Below are 15216 nucleotides of genomic sequence, written 5' to 3'. Positions count from 1 at the left end.
ATACGTATCAAGGAAGGCCCTGTCATAAAGAAAGACGACATGCATTCGCATGTCGTAACCTTACGACGCGCGTGTTAATGACACGCAATGCGTATCAAGAAAGCCCCTGTCAAGAAAGGCCATGTCATAAATGAAGATGACACACATTTTTGCGTATCATAATATTAAATGTTTAAAAAAAATATTATTTATAGATTTACTAATTTTGAAATTAAATTTGTATTTAATGTCTCATAATAGAAAATAAAATATCATATACAAAAAATACAATCCATTGCATAAGATTTAATGTCATACAAATAATCGTTCCATAAAAAGATAAAACAAATCAGTAGAGTTGTAACAAAAATTTACAAACTAATAGTTCTAATAACCTAATGTGTGCCTCACTATAAACAAGATTTGTGCCGATTTTTTTAAATGTGTGCCTCAATTGTGTCCACTCTTCCTTAGTAACACCACTCAATGACTCTAAATCTATGAACTTGCTCAAAGTATCTATATTGCCTGCAAAAAAAGAAAAGAAAAGAAAATACAAAATATGTGTGAAGATGGATTATTACATTGTAAGAGAAGTAAAGAACCTTGAGCTTCCTCCAGTGGGACACATGGGTAGTCAGACTTGATACACTTTGCAACATGTATATCTCCTAATGCAAGATCAACTTTATTTCTCCAACTGGAAGGCCATATGAACCTCTTTAGTTTATCCTTAAAAAGAGAAACATAAATTGAATTATTAGATTATTTATTTATTTTGACAAAAGTAGTTGAAAATATTAAATACCTGACCAAAGCCAGCATTTACAAAATCATTCACAAAGTTCCAACTTCCAACAGCCCAGCAGTCGCCTTTTCTCCTTTAGCAACGATTCTATCGATATCTTCATCTGTGATTGTACTATCCTTTGAACTGAATACCATTTCAGCACCAAACCTCATCATTTGTAGCATCTCATCTTTGTTTATAGCTGCCAAAAAAAATGTCATGTTATTTAGAAGTAATGGGAACTAGTAAAAAGGTGATGTGAAGAAATGCTTACTCTTTTGCTCAGCTAAACGTCATTGTTGAATAACCAAAGCATCAAGTGCAAGCTTTTTATAAGCTCTTTCAATGACTTTCTCCTCTATAGTGTACTGTTATGTTTACAATCAATTAAAATTAGTAAACAATCATTCCAACAGCCTTGTCATCTATTATAGTACACCACAAATTCCTTTAATATAATAAGACATAGACTTGATTAAACCAATACTTTCATGTTGCATAACAAATATAAATATAAATGTTAAAAGTATGAACCTGTAAGAATATCAACACCTTGAAGTCAAAAGTCAAAAGTTGAAATGGTAAATACCTGTGAAACAGCCTGTTTACACAACTGATGCACAGTCTCATCATTCATTATAACTCCTGTGAAATGTAACACACATGAAAAATGAGGGAAAAAATGTAAACATAAAGCTCTTTGAAAATAAATGAAATCTCAATACTGTTAACATAAAGCTATTTGAAAATAAATGAAATCTCAAAGTAACATGATTGCAATGCGTGGCAGATTATGTGAGCTTAATAATAACTAACCAACAATGTGGCAGATTAATAAATTAATAAATGTGGCAGATTAATAATAACTAACCAACAATGAAATCTCAATACTCGTTATAACAGAAAAGGTATAAATTAATAAATGTGGCAGATTATGTGAGCTTAATAATAACTAACCAACAATGGAAACGTTGTTGTTAGCCATTATTAATTTACAATTCAGACTAGAATCAAATAAAAAGTCATCCACTATCACATACCCACAAAAAGAAAATTGTTTTCCACAACTTACTTGAAGCCAATCAGCAACAGCAATGATGGTTTAGAAGGATCCCATGAGAAATATGTTGTGAAGAAACAAGGTTCATTTTCCTCCATTACTTTGTATAATGGCACATATGGCGACAATCCATCAAGAGATCCAGCCCATTCTATGTATTTCTAAAATCAAATTCATCCAAAAGAAAAAAAAAAGTAAATTAAGATAACATTTTTTTAGTACTAGTTACAAGCGATAGCAATCTACCTTTATCTCTTTGTAGATTACATCATCATGCTTTCATTTATTTCCATTACATCAATTGTACTTTTTTTTCTTGCAATTAACCCTTTATAGTTACCTTTTGCTGCAGTAATCTGTGATTTCCATAAATGCCCTTAGTTTCGTACTCATTCAGCCAGAAATACCCTTTATAGTTACCTTTTATTTTCTAATGAAGGATCAAATACTTTCCTGAAATCTTTCTGCAGCTTGAGGATCATCTGGATTCTTATTTGCGTCAACTTGGCGTGCCTGATCAACTTGGCGTGCCTGTTCCATGTGGCGACAATCCATCATGAGATCCAAACGAACACCTCAGCATGTGTATCTAATATCAACATATCCTCGGGCAACAGGTCATCTTGATCAAAGTTGTAAACTTCTTCAATCTTAATTAACAATAATAATAAAAGAAAAAAAAGTAAAACTAAAGTGGTATTATTATATGTTTGTGAAATTGAAACCTTTAATGAGCAAGAATGCGAACAAGTGAGGAAATCTAGAAGTCTCCAGTGATACTTTGGTGCTAGTGACGCTTTGGTTCCCTCCAAATCCAAGCCAAAACGTTGATCAACTTTCTGTTCCTTCATTTTGGAATTTTGATTATACCCCATGCTCATCAAAGACAACATAAAAAAATCATCAAAAAAGTATTTGATTATTGAATTCTTTCTTTTTTCACATTAATTGTTGTCTGAATAAGGACATTATACCTTTAAAGAATCAACAATTTTAGCTGCCCATTCTTGTTGTTCAAAAGTATTGTGTGTTCCTTTCTAGATATATAAGCTGAAAAGACAAAACCAATATAAAAAGATTGAAAACCAATACCAATGGATTTCATCCAGATAGGGAAGTTTCAGGTGGTTGTTCTGGAACTGAACTTGCACTATGATGTTTTAGACTGTAAGTTGCAAAACAAAAGAATAAATACTAAGAGGACATAAAATAAGGATGATTCAATTGAGGAAATCTCAATTTAGAAAAAAAATGTTTAAAAATGAATATTTAGAAACAAAACTAATAAATAATAATCATTAATTATTAACGAACATACTTGGTTAATTGCTTGGTTGGCTCCACTTTTCAAAAGCTCAGGGGGGCGATTTGTTGTGAGTAATAGAAGAGGTAAAAAATCTTGAGAAGATTCCACTACCTGTAAAAGTGTAAATTATCCACCTTTTTATAAAAAATGGAAAAGGGTAAAAAATTATGATTTTTTTATAGACTTCCAGCAGGTAAAAGATTTGAAACTGGAGCGCTTGATGAGGTTATAACCACAGCTGGTTTTTGACATCTTTTCTGCTCATTCCCTACATGCACAAGGTTTGTGACCCCTTTTGGAGAAGAACCATTAAACCTATAGAAAAACGAATTCAATGTTATAGGTGACAATTGAAGAACAATCTGGATTTAAACTTCAGATCCAAAAACTCATATCAAACATTTGAATCCATCAGACAAGTTACCTGAGAAGTTGATAGCAACATTCTTGTAAAATTGTCATTCAATATGATCAACAACAGGTAAAAGAGTAGCATTTAGGAATATAAAAGCCTAAGCATGTATATATTGCAGAAAGTGGCCAAAGCCCTGGTGCCTGGTAGTAATAGAGTAACAGTTTCCCATACTACTTAATATCGAATAATCTATTGTTATTATTGTTCTATCTATAAGATAAATCATAATTCTATTAACCTAAAATAAGAATCTTGCATTATATACTCTCAAATGAATTGAATAAATACTTCATATTTTTTGTTCTATGGAATATATAAACCATAAAATTGTAGGCTTTTACTTATACTCGATACCAGAAACTGCTCCCTCATATCACGTGATTGCACTGTACCCGTCACTTGAAGCAATTTATCAGCTAATTTCGATTTTCTATGATCAATATGTGCAATGATGGAGAAATTTTTAATGTTTTCTGTGGGAACCTTCAATTCAATCAAAATCACATGTTTCAAAATCGTAGATACTTGGAACCTTCTACCCAAAGAGGTCAATCAAAGTGCTAAAACTCCATTCAAGTGTTATCAAATATGTGGGAATGTGACTCGAACAAAATACATAGTTGTAAAATAAAAAGGATTAATGTAACCATACCTTTAGAAGACGATCTCGACCAGCGATAAATGTCGCTTCTGAGGCAAAAGCATCTTTGGAGTCATCACAAGCTTCATCTTACTGCTTCACCTTAGCAGGTGTATCACTAGCAGGAAGACTCACTTATGCAACTATATACCCATCCACGAATATAGTAACTAGAGACAAAGAAGACATCTTCAATTACAAACCCTAGGTTTCCCCAATCTTGAGTGGAAACAAAATGAATGACCTGATAAAGTAATTCGAGTTGTATTCAATTACAAACCCTAGGTTTTCCCCAATCTTGATGATTACCAAGAATAACAGGAGAACGGAAGCGAGATGAGCGATAGGATGAGTTGAGCAACGATTGTGGTCGACACGAGTGGGAAGAAGGAAAAGATTAGGGATTTCATGGCGGGGAAAAACTTGACTGGTCTTCCAACGAAGCCATGGTAGGTGTTGTAGGTGATTGTGGCTATGGCATTGAGGAAGAAGATGTAGACAAAAACAGTATAGAGGAGATGAATTGTAAGGTTTTGATGAAGATTCGGCCGTTGGTGGTTTCACAGTGAGGCGATGGCTAGCGGCGGCGAGCAGAGAGGACTCGTCGCTTGAGGAGCCAACAATCGAGAGGAGAAAGTGGGTGGGTGAAGATGTAGAGGATAAAGTGCAGAGGTCAGGAAGCGGGGTACATCAAATATTTGGGGGATTTGATTTCCCATAGGCGCGTATTAAAATTTTATAAAACGACATTTATACATGACGGCCGTTTAATTTAAGTGCCCTCCGTGTTTGTAATTTTTTTTTGTTGGACACTTAATTTTAGGGCACGCATAAATGCGTATGCTCTATCCTTTTAATTTTGAAAACCTGACATTATTTATAGGACACGCACAAAATGCATAACGTAAATCTGCATGTGTCATTGTTCGCGCGTCATTAAAGGTCTGTTTTCTAGTAGTGGTTGTTGAAACAGAAAAAGGAATCAATGAGGAACGGTCGGAGAAGCCCCTCTTACCATCATTGTCGGAGACAACAGCCACTAGTTGCCATCCTCGCTCCCTTCTCCGGCGATAACGGGTCCAAAACATCCCCGAATGTCCATTGTTGCTGCTTCTAGTCAATCGACTTCTTCATTCTCCGACCGATCGAGCACCGGTGATGCTTTTTCGATTCATCACTGCCCAACATCCCCACCTCTTCTTATGCTTCCGTTCTTCTTCCTTCTCCGGTTGGACTGAGTGACAGGGACGCCCTCTGTGGAAACGACGGTTGTTGTTGCTCTCTTTGGTTGGATTGTTGTCGCCGACGGTGAACAAGGGACCACCTTTTTGACTGCCTTCGTGTTTCTCCTTTCTTGATCAGACGAGGGATCGAAGACCTCTTGTCGATTGTTTTCTGTCCGTGATCCTTTCATCTTCTCTGGGGATTCAAGACTAATAACGTGTTTTAATTTTGACTAAGGGGGTGTTTGGATAAATTATTTTTTAGCTTATTAGCTTATTGCTTATTAGTTTATTGTGGTGGGAATAAACAGTTTTTTAAAAAGTGTTTGGATTACCTTATTGCGATGGGAATAAGCAATAAGCATTTTTAAGTGTTTGGCAAACAAGACAACTTATATGAGTAAAATGACCAAAAAGGGCTTCCTCTTATATGTTAACATATTTTTCTTATTAAAACAATACATTTTGTTTCTTAAATAATAATAATAATAATAAGAGAATTAAATATCCTCCTACTTTTCTTCCTACAAATCCTCATACCCAATTAAATGATGACATGTGTCATATTAGTATACTAAAATATCATTAAATGAGCATTAAATGTTACACATGTCACTATCTAATTTGGTAGGATGATTTGTAGGAACAAAAAATAGGAGGATATTTAATTTTACTAATAATAATTTTCTTATTCATAAGAACTAAAAAAACATTTCCCACATTATTTTTACACCTATTTTTAAATTGATCGGATACACCTATCGAAATATTCAAGAAACATGAGACCATAATGTTCTTATCCATAAGAATTAAAAAAACATTTATCATGCAAAACCATATGAGACCACAAATTTCATTTCAAATCCATATTATCCAGCATATTATCCTAAATATCCAAAACAGTTTCATGCAACTACATTAAACCATAAAATGAAAAATACGAAAGAGTTTCAAAACAAATCATACGTCATTACATGCACGAGTGTTTGACCTTGAGAATATTTGTCCCGCAATCATATCGCGTACTGCACTCATATACATATCGTCACTTCTATGTTGTCTACATGATAGTTCATCATGTGGCTCAATACCATCATCGGGTCCTTCATCATTGTGTGGAATACAAGATTCTTCTTTCGCTATTTGAAATGCCGCATCACCACTACTGCTCATTCTAATGTAATTATGAATTGCCATTGAAGCTAGCACAATTTTAACTTGGGTCTCGAAGTTGAAATTAACATGCATATCTCTTAGTAACACCCATCGAGCCTTCCAGACTCCAAAAGTTCGTTCAATTACATTGAAAAGTGACGAATTATAATAGTTAAATTTTTCTTTGAAGCCTTTTGGTTCCCACAAGACACGAGTCTGTCCACGTCGAAAATCAGGAATATGATAAGTGATGTTTGAACCTTTGTAGGGAGCAAGATAACCTTTTTTATTAGGATATCTGGCGTCTACAAGGTAAAACTTACCTATAGTTTTGTTGAAGTATGGATAATACCGAGGGTTATTTAAAATATGTCCTGGTATAGTTTTGTTGTAGTTAGCATTTGGTTTGATGATGTCCTTACTTAGGTTAACCACAACATCCAAGGCTTTATGAAAATGTCCGTGGATTGTTTCCCCAGAATGATTAAAGAACACTCTTGCACTAACCGATTTCCACATCCATGCTCTAAGTACAACAAGAAAATACCAAGGGACTCTACAATAGATACACGACATGATTTCTTTAACCCATAATGTGCAACAAGATCCCTACATAACATGTTGAACACCGAGACTTGTAATCTGAAAAGTTCATAACATCGGCTCTCATGATCGTTAAGTATTTCATTGATAAGCATGCTTCCTGTGCGCAAAGATGAACGGAGACGTCTACATACATATTTCAATTTATGAGTCAATAGTAACCCTTTGACAGCAAACCCACATAAAAGAAGTGTTTGAATCTCTTCATTTTCTTCAATTTCATCACATAACGAAAAGGAAACAAGGGTAAGATTGAAATTTACCACATTCTAGATAAAATCATGGCAACATCATGGAAAAGTAAACAAGAGCAAAATCATGGGGCAAGGGTAAAATTGACCACAAAACAAACATGAAACGACATTGCATAAAACAAACACAAAACAACCGTTTAAATTTAACATAATGGATGAAAGGAAAGGTCTAACACATAACACATGACAACCGTTTAAAGTCTACCTAATAGATAAAATCATGGAAAAGGAAACAAAAACAAAATCATCGGACAAGGGCAGAATTGACCACAAAAGTAGAGTATGTCTAACACATGACATAAAAGGATAAGTCTAACACATGACATAAAAGGAGAGCATGTCTTCAACTACTTCTCTTTCTCTATAAGCCTCTTGGGAAACTCCACCTTTGTTTCATTAGTCTTTGGAACCATAAAATTCTGACGAGCTGGCTTCTTTAAAAAGACCTTTAACGATTCTAAATATCTTATTGAGCCTTCTTCAAAACCTGGAAAAGTAAAGACAATTGCCATGCAATCTTCGGTTGTGGGTGACTGTGTGGTTTGTCTTTAGGGTTGAGTGCTCCTTGTTAACAAAACATCAAAAACAGTGTCCAGTTTCTCTTCATATGACGAGTTTGCCATACTTTTTCCCATTTTTCCCTTCAAATTTTCTTTTGTTGTCACGCTTGGGATTTAACTTCTTTCCCCTCCTTTTCATACTAGAACTATCATATGTGAGAATATGATCAACATCTTCAAATAAGCGGACTTCGTCAGTATCCACTTTTCCATCCGTAATATCCACAAACTGTACATCATCCGGAGTGTTATTGTCGCCAAATTCGCAAGGTACCTTGGCCTTGTCTCCAACAACTACGGTATCCTGAAATAAAGCCTCATAATATGTCTAATATACATCCAAATTCTTATCCTTAAACTTAGCATACTCTTTATCTTCCTATATGTACAAAATGAGAATGTCACGAAAAACAGAATACAAATAATACATTGTTAGATAAAAATTTTAATTATTACCTTTATTTTCTCATCCCACCATTCCTTTGATGCTAAGATTATATTTCTCATGGGATCAGTTGAAGTTCCCATTTCTAGTCTTGTTAAACGGTCATAATATTTGAACTATTTCCGCATAATGTCCCATTTGTTTTTCATTTGATTTTTGTCCAATTCTATACCCATTCGTTCCAAAAGCCTCTTACATATATTTTGGCACACGGGCTATTTGAAATAAGCACCCAATATATTCCCATTTTTAGCTCGGTCATACATTCCTCAAGAAATATCTAGAATGTATGACGATCCCAATGAAACCTATTTGTAACTTTCACTTTGGGTGTATCAATATCCACATCATGAACATTGACAGTGTCCATTACCTATATTACATCATGATAAGGAATGAAATAAATTCTTAAATTTCAACCTGATGTTGAATCAAAACATGCAGAGGAATTTATGAATACAAACAAGAAACAATACCATCAATAGGAGCAAATAACCACAAGAATAATGAAGAAAAAATAGAAGCATCACAGGGGGGAAGTTTATGATCAAGCATCACAGGGGCAGTTTACCATCACAGTGGCAGTTTTTTAGTAGGTAGGAGCAAAAAAAACAACATCACAGGTAGAAGCATCAATAGCAGCAATAACAAGAACAATCAAGAATGAAGAAAAAAGAACAATCCATGGCTTCATCGTCTGTTTATGCATGAACGAACAAAAAAAGGCAAACAAGTTGTGTTACCAGACGAGAAAAAAAGGAAGAAGTAGCAAAGCAGCAAACCTACCTGATCGTCGATGGTTGATGGCTTGAAGATCATTGATGGCTAGTTTGAAGATCGTCGATGGCTAGTGGAGAAGAGGGAATAGCGATCGACAACAGATGTGAAGCGATTGATCGACAAAAGGATTTATAGGTTTATGTATCGTTTTTTTGAAGGGTAATTAGGTAATTTCCAAAATCATTAAAAATAAGCAATAAGCAATAAGCATTCCCCCCCCCCTGCTTATTAAAATCAGCTTATTTAGCTTATTCCTACCACAATAAGCTGATTTTTTAATCTTCCTATCCAAACACTTCAACTCAACTTATTGTGGTGAAAATAAGCAATAAGCAATAAGCAACCACTTTTTTCCCTATCCAAACACCCCTAAGTTAAAAGTCAAAGAAATCTCAAACTTTCATTTAAATTAATCAAAACTTACCCTCACTTGACAATATATTTCAAGATCAGTCCAATCCTCAAATATTGACTCCTTTTATTCAAAACAACCCCCCATTTGTATTAATTAATCCAAATAAGCCCTTGTTTGAGCTATTTAATCAAATCAGCCCTTCCTTATTGTTTTTAGACCAAAACACCCTCCATTCATATTTCAATATTTAAATCAATCATTTCGATTTACATCATTTCAAAAATAATCCCATTAGTTTTATTCGTTATAAAATAGTTCGGAAACGTTTCAAAGTTTGAGAATTGTCAAATTGCGGTTTCTCACATCAAATTTCACAAAAATGGACCAACTACAGACAAATCAAGCTCACACTTCAAGGGTAAGTTTCTATGGACCCTCTTTTACTGTTTTAATATTTTGGGGAGAATACATGCATGTCTATTCAAGTTTTGATGATTTCAAGTTTTATATGTTAAAATGCATCATAAAGGTTATTTGTCAAATGCTTATGAAATAGCAATCTAAAATGTTATAAATCATAAATCAATCATACAAGTTAAAGTAGATTGCTAAAATATAATATACTTATACATTGTTATGAAATATTACTTAATATTAATAAAAGTCACAAGATTTTTAAGTAGATTGTTATAAAGATATAAGTATATTTGCGAATCTTAAATTGAAAGCCTTGTTGTATATATACATGAATATGTTTGAGAAAGCATGAAAAGACATTATACGTATAAACAAATATGATATTCAACATAATTATGTACAAAAAATATACATTACCTTAAACGGTTGATAAGCGACATTTAAACAAATACATAATAATTAATTAAAAATATACCAAAAATCAATTATTATTATTTTACTCTAGATCATCATGTAGAAATGATTTAAAATATAATGTATACTTTATTTTTATATTTATTATAAAAATATAAATCATTTTTACTGTGATACGAAATCTATCATGTATGACAACATAATTAATTCTCAGATTCTAAGAATCGTTACCAAATAAATTATACATCGCATCAATTATCCAATTTATTGAATGTTATGGGAATTGTTGGTTTCATGTTGGTTGAAACCAGGAAAATATTATGAAAACAACAGTTATGTTGTCTAAATTTCAAAACAACAGATAATAAAATTTGGAAATGTGTTAAGTCTTACGAATATCAAATACCATAAGAATTCAATCAATAATTATTCCTAAACATCAAATAGTTATAGGTGTTCAATATACTTATAATGGAGAGTTTAGGATTAGGATGCCTAGACTCATTGTTAGGATCCAACACTCACAGGTCTCTCTGTAGAAGCTACATTCATTTCTAAAGCCATATGAGTTAAGATCATTTACTAAGCTATATGGGCTACCTTGTAACAACACCAAGACCATACATCTTAGTAGAAATTCCTTTGTGTCATAACGTTAATTAGTATGGAACGAGGAATGTCAGGTATAAGTTCGGTTTTATAGACTTATATGGGTTGACATCCCGCCATCGGTTGCTAGTTACAACCGTCGTCTGATAAGTCGAAACGATGGCGTTCCTAAACTATAAAGTCCACGACAGTAAATAAACGTGGGTGTGGACTTTCAGCACTAAAATTTCCAAGTGTTGGTGCAGAGGTGTTCGTCACAGTTCGATTATGAGCTCATTTTATACCCCAAATGTATTTTTATTACCGTATAGGATTGGAATAGGATATATACGGAGATTCTATCTACTTATACTAGTTGAAAGAGAATGTATGTAGTGGGATAGATTATGACTCAAAAAGATAAGTGTCAGTACCAGAAGTTAAGTAATATAACACTTAATTAATATCATGACACGACTGAACGAGGTTTATTAACTTACATAAAACAAGCTATTTATATAAAACTCCTTGTTTTTGTACGAAAACACAATGTTTATATGGGAGGAGTTTGCCCCACTATTAGTGTCACTTCATAAATTAAGTAAGATAATACTTAATAATTACTATGACACAATCTCACAAGTTTTATAAACTCAAAACTTATGAGTTTTACATATAAGGCATACCAATTCCCGTAAGAGTAAAGTTGGTTATCTTATGTTTTACAAAGGGTGACATGCCTTATTTTTATATATATATGGTATTCAAAATCTTTATATAAAAATACATTTTGGTCATGAGAACTACAAAATTTTGATATAAGATTGATTTACTTATATATTCACTAAATTTTGAACTTTCTGATTCGAACAAACGAGATTTCTAAATGAGTCCAAATACACTTTTAAAACTCATTTGTTTTTATACTTTTGATATAAAAATACATATTTATAAAAGTTGGCCAACCAGATAGATTTTATAAAACGCTTTTGGTTATAAAAAGTACTTTGTGTCAAAACCTATAGAACTCACCAACAATTTTTGTTGACGTATCTTAATGCATGTATTCTCAGGTTTCTTAGCAGGTTGGAAACGTTCGCTCAGAAGACTCTCCGTTACTTTATTATACATTTGTAAACGCCAAATTGTTAGGCATGTGTCACGATTTAGCAATAGTCATTGGTAATATAATTTCTATTTCGATAACAATAGAATATTATATTTGTATTGTTCAATAACTGTGATCACTGATTTACGTCGCATACATCGGCGTTTCCGCCAGTGGACGGGGTGTGACAGATGCAAACTCTGGCGGAAAGCTTTCGTCTTAGATAATCCGTTAGGAGCTCAAAGACTTATATGCAACCCCGATCCAAAAATATAAGCTCAGAGATATGCTTGTTTAAAACTCCATTTCTATATCTACTTATTCAAAAAACTTGAATTCCATATGTGATTGTTAAAAAAGAGTCACGCAAAAACCTTGTCGTATCCTTCAAGACCTCATCATTTCCTTCCATCAGAGATTGTCTCTTTCATTTGGTGTATATGGTAGCTCCAATGTGTGGTTTGTTTTGTGGGTTTTTTGTTAAAGAGAGAGAGGACACACTAGTGTTTTTTTGGTGGTGTTGGATAGAGAGCGTGAGGTCGATGAGGTCGGAATCCGCAGGTACGGCCGGAATCTGCAGGTGTGGCCGACAGTAGTGGGTGGCAATCGACGGAAATGATGGTGGTTGACGATGTCGTTGGGGATAGATTTTGATGGTGGGACTTTTGTATATTAATACATTTTTTTAATTAAGAAATAATAAAAAAAAGGAAAAGGAAAATATAAAGGGCATTATAGTCTTTCTATGTTTAAAGGGATCAAAAACATAATGAAATCAAACAATAAGGCCAATCCGAGTGCAAAAGAAATGTTAGGGACAAAACGTGAAATTTTTGCAAACCACAAGGACCATTTTAATAATTTTTTCTAGTTTCTTTTTTATTTGTATTGTAAACCCTAATTTTTTATTTATAAATTTGATTGATGCTAAGAAATCAAAAACATCAAAAACAAAATATATAAACATGTGTATATTATTTATGCTTGTTTTTCTCATGTTTTATCATTTAGTATTATATATATTTTAAAAGGGGTAAATTACACCGATCGTTCATTATACATATGTCAAAACTTACGTTTAGTTCCTATTTCTTCCACGTTTAGTGTAACACCGTGAATTTCAAAATAATTTTTCACAAATTATAAAAACATTTCTCATTTAATTTTCATGAAACATTAAGTTTAAAATCCCAATTCACATCATACAAAATCCCAAGATCATATATATATATATATATATATATATATATATATATATATATATATATATATATATATATATCAAAAATCCTATGCGTGTGTACAAATCAAGTCGGCGCCTTCCCACGGTCATCGCTAGTACCTGAAACAACAACACTAATACTGTAAGCACAAAGCTTAGTGAGTTCCCCAAAATACCACACATAACACATATTAGCCACTCGAGGCTATAACTCTATGGGTCCGTGCACCCAAACTCTGTGAACCCTCGGGTTCTAACTCTGTGAACCTTCCGGTTCCAACTCTATAAACATGCACAGCATAAATCACATAGAAATAATGCAGTACAACACATCACATACATATAGCATACAAATACTCTGTCACATAACTCTGATTACCTACTCAAGGTAAAGTATAATGAGAAGACTCACCTCGTGTATCTCGATAACTCGCGAATCCTGGAAATCACTCGTGCTCGATCCTCCGAGCTATAATCCTCCTATAACATCATATGTCTCTAATTAACACTTTTACCACTAAGGTTGACTACCCCTATCAAGTCAACACTGGTCAACTCTGGTCAACGGTCAACGGTCAACTTTGACCGGACTCGGTGAGTGCACTAGGGCGACTCGGCGAGTCTAAGCGTTTTCACCAACTCTCTAGGATTCCCTTTTTGACACGTCGAGTACTCCCCTGACTCGACGAGTTCCACCTGGCATGAATCGCGGGGCTACCACGACTCAACTCGCCGAGTCTCAAGAACAACTCGGCGAGTTCCAGTTCGACTCAAACCACCTGCCAACCCTCTCTAACTCTCCCTGACTCACTGAGTTAACCCATAACTCGACAGGACCACTCGCTGAGTGGTTAAGGGCAATCTTCATGCTACTCGCCGAGTCTGTTCTTCGGACTCGGCGAGTCCATGCCATGCGTCAACTCAAACTTGCTTCTGAGGTCAGATCCGCTCCAACAACTCATAGATCTGGCCCTCCTAAGCTCATTCATCACGTAAAGTTCATATCTTGGTGCTCATAACACACCCCATGACTCATAAATGGTGTTTTGACCTCAAGCACAAAGACTCCAATCCAAAACCCCCATGGATTCATAAAAAGCTTGGATAAAGGGACACTCTGGACCTCCAAGGGTCCAGATCCAGAACCTAACTCGCTTAAGGGACCAAGGAAGCACTAGATCTAGCCACAAAAGGGCTCAATAAGCCCTAAATCAACATAAACATCAACATAACAGAGAATGGCTCAAAGATAGTACCTCAAATGTGATGTTCTGGACCTCAAATCTTCAGGAAGTGGCTCCTCTTGTTTCCCCTTGGCTATTGCTTCCTTTCCCTTGCTAGATAACACCTCCAAGGTCAATAATGGCTCCTTGATTTACTCCAAGCACTCAAGCTCGCTAGGGTTTCACTCAGGGGACTGGTGAGCACAAATGACGGCCTTAAGGCCCTTTAAATAGGTCCCAAACCCGAGAAATTAGGGTTTCATTAAACAGCGCGGACTCGCCGAGTCCATTCCTTGGACTCGCCGAGTCCAGGCGCGAACCCGCATCCAGAACCGCGATCCTACTTGGCGAGTTTGAGCTCCAACTCGCCGAGTCCCCTCACAAAACACCAAAAATATATGCATAAAAGATACCTGGAAATCTGGGCTGTTACAACTCTCCCCCACTAGAACTAGACTTCGCCCTCGAAGTCTCGCTCTGAAAATAGCTCCGGATGCTGCTCACGCATCTCACGCTCCGGCTCCCAGGTCATCTCTGATCCCTTCCGATGTTGCCACTGAACCAACACTAGGGGCACCTCCTTGTTCCTCAGAACCTTGATTTTCCGATCTCTGATGGCCACTGGTCTCTCGGCATAATTCAGGCTCGCATCCACCTGAATATCCTCTAATGGAACCGC

The 15216-nt window shown here is 34.9% G+C and overlaps 1 long non-coding RNA gene across 15 annotated transcripts; it reads right to left on the bottom strand.

The window, feature by feature from the left end:
* Positions 1–256: 256 nt before the first annotated feature.
* On the bottom strand, positions 257–4895 carry LOC145069102 (uncharacterized). 15 transcript variants are annotated; one of them, XR_013689286.1, is made up of 11 exons: positions 4203–4889; positions 3148–3450; positions 2804–2994; positions 2555–2674; positions 2076–2451; positions 1842–1990; positions 1359–1414; positions 1044–1137; positions 788–971; positions 585–711; positions 257–507 (listed from the first exon to the last, which is right to left on the bottom strand). It is a non-coding gene; the product is annotated as an uncharacterized LOC145069102 (long non-coding RNA). The 15 variants fall into 15 exon arrangements; XR_013689279.1 differs by having other exon boundaries at positions 2076–2994; positions 4203–4360; positions 4435–4892; XR_013689284.1 differs by having other exon boundaries at positions 2076–2185; positions 2250–2994; positions 4203–4890.
* Positions 4896–15216: the final 10321 nt, after the last annotated feature.

This window comes from Lactuca serriola, chromosome 8 (genome assembly GCF_051521515.1).
Source record: "Lactuca serriola cultivar US96UC23 chromosome 8, Lser_US96UC23_V15, whole genome shotgun sequence".
Classification (NCBI taxonomy): Eukaryota; Viridiplantae; Streptophyta; class Magnoliopsida; order Asterales; family Asteraceae; genus Lactuca; species Lactuca serriola.
This window is presented reverse-complemented; position numbering and strand designations above follow the sequence as displayed.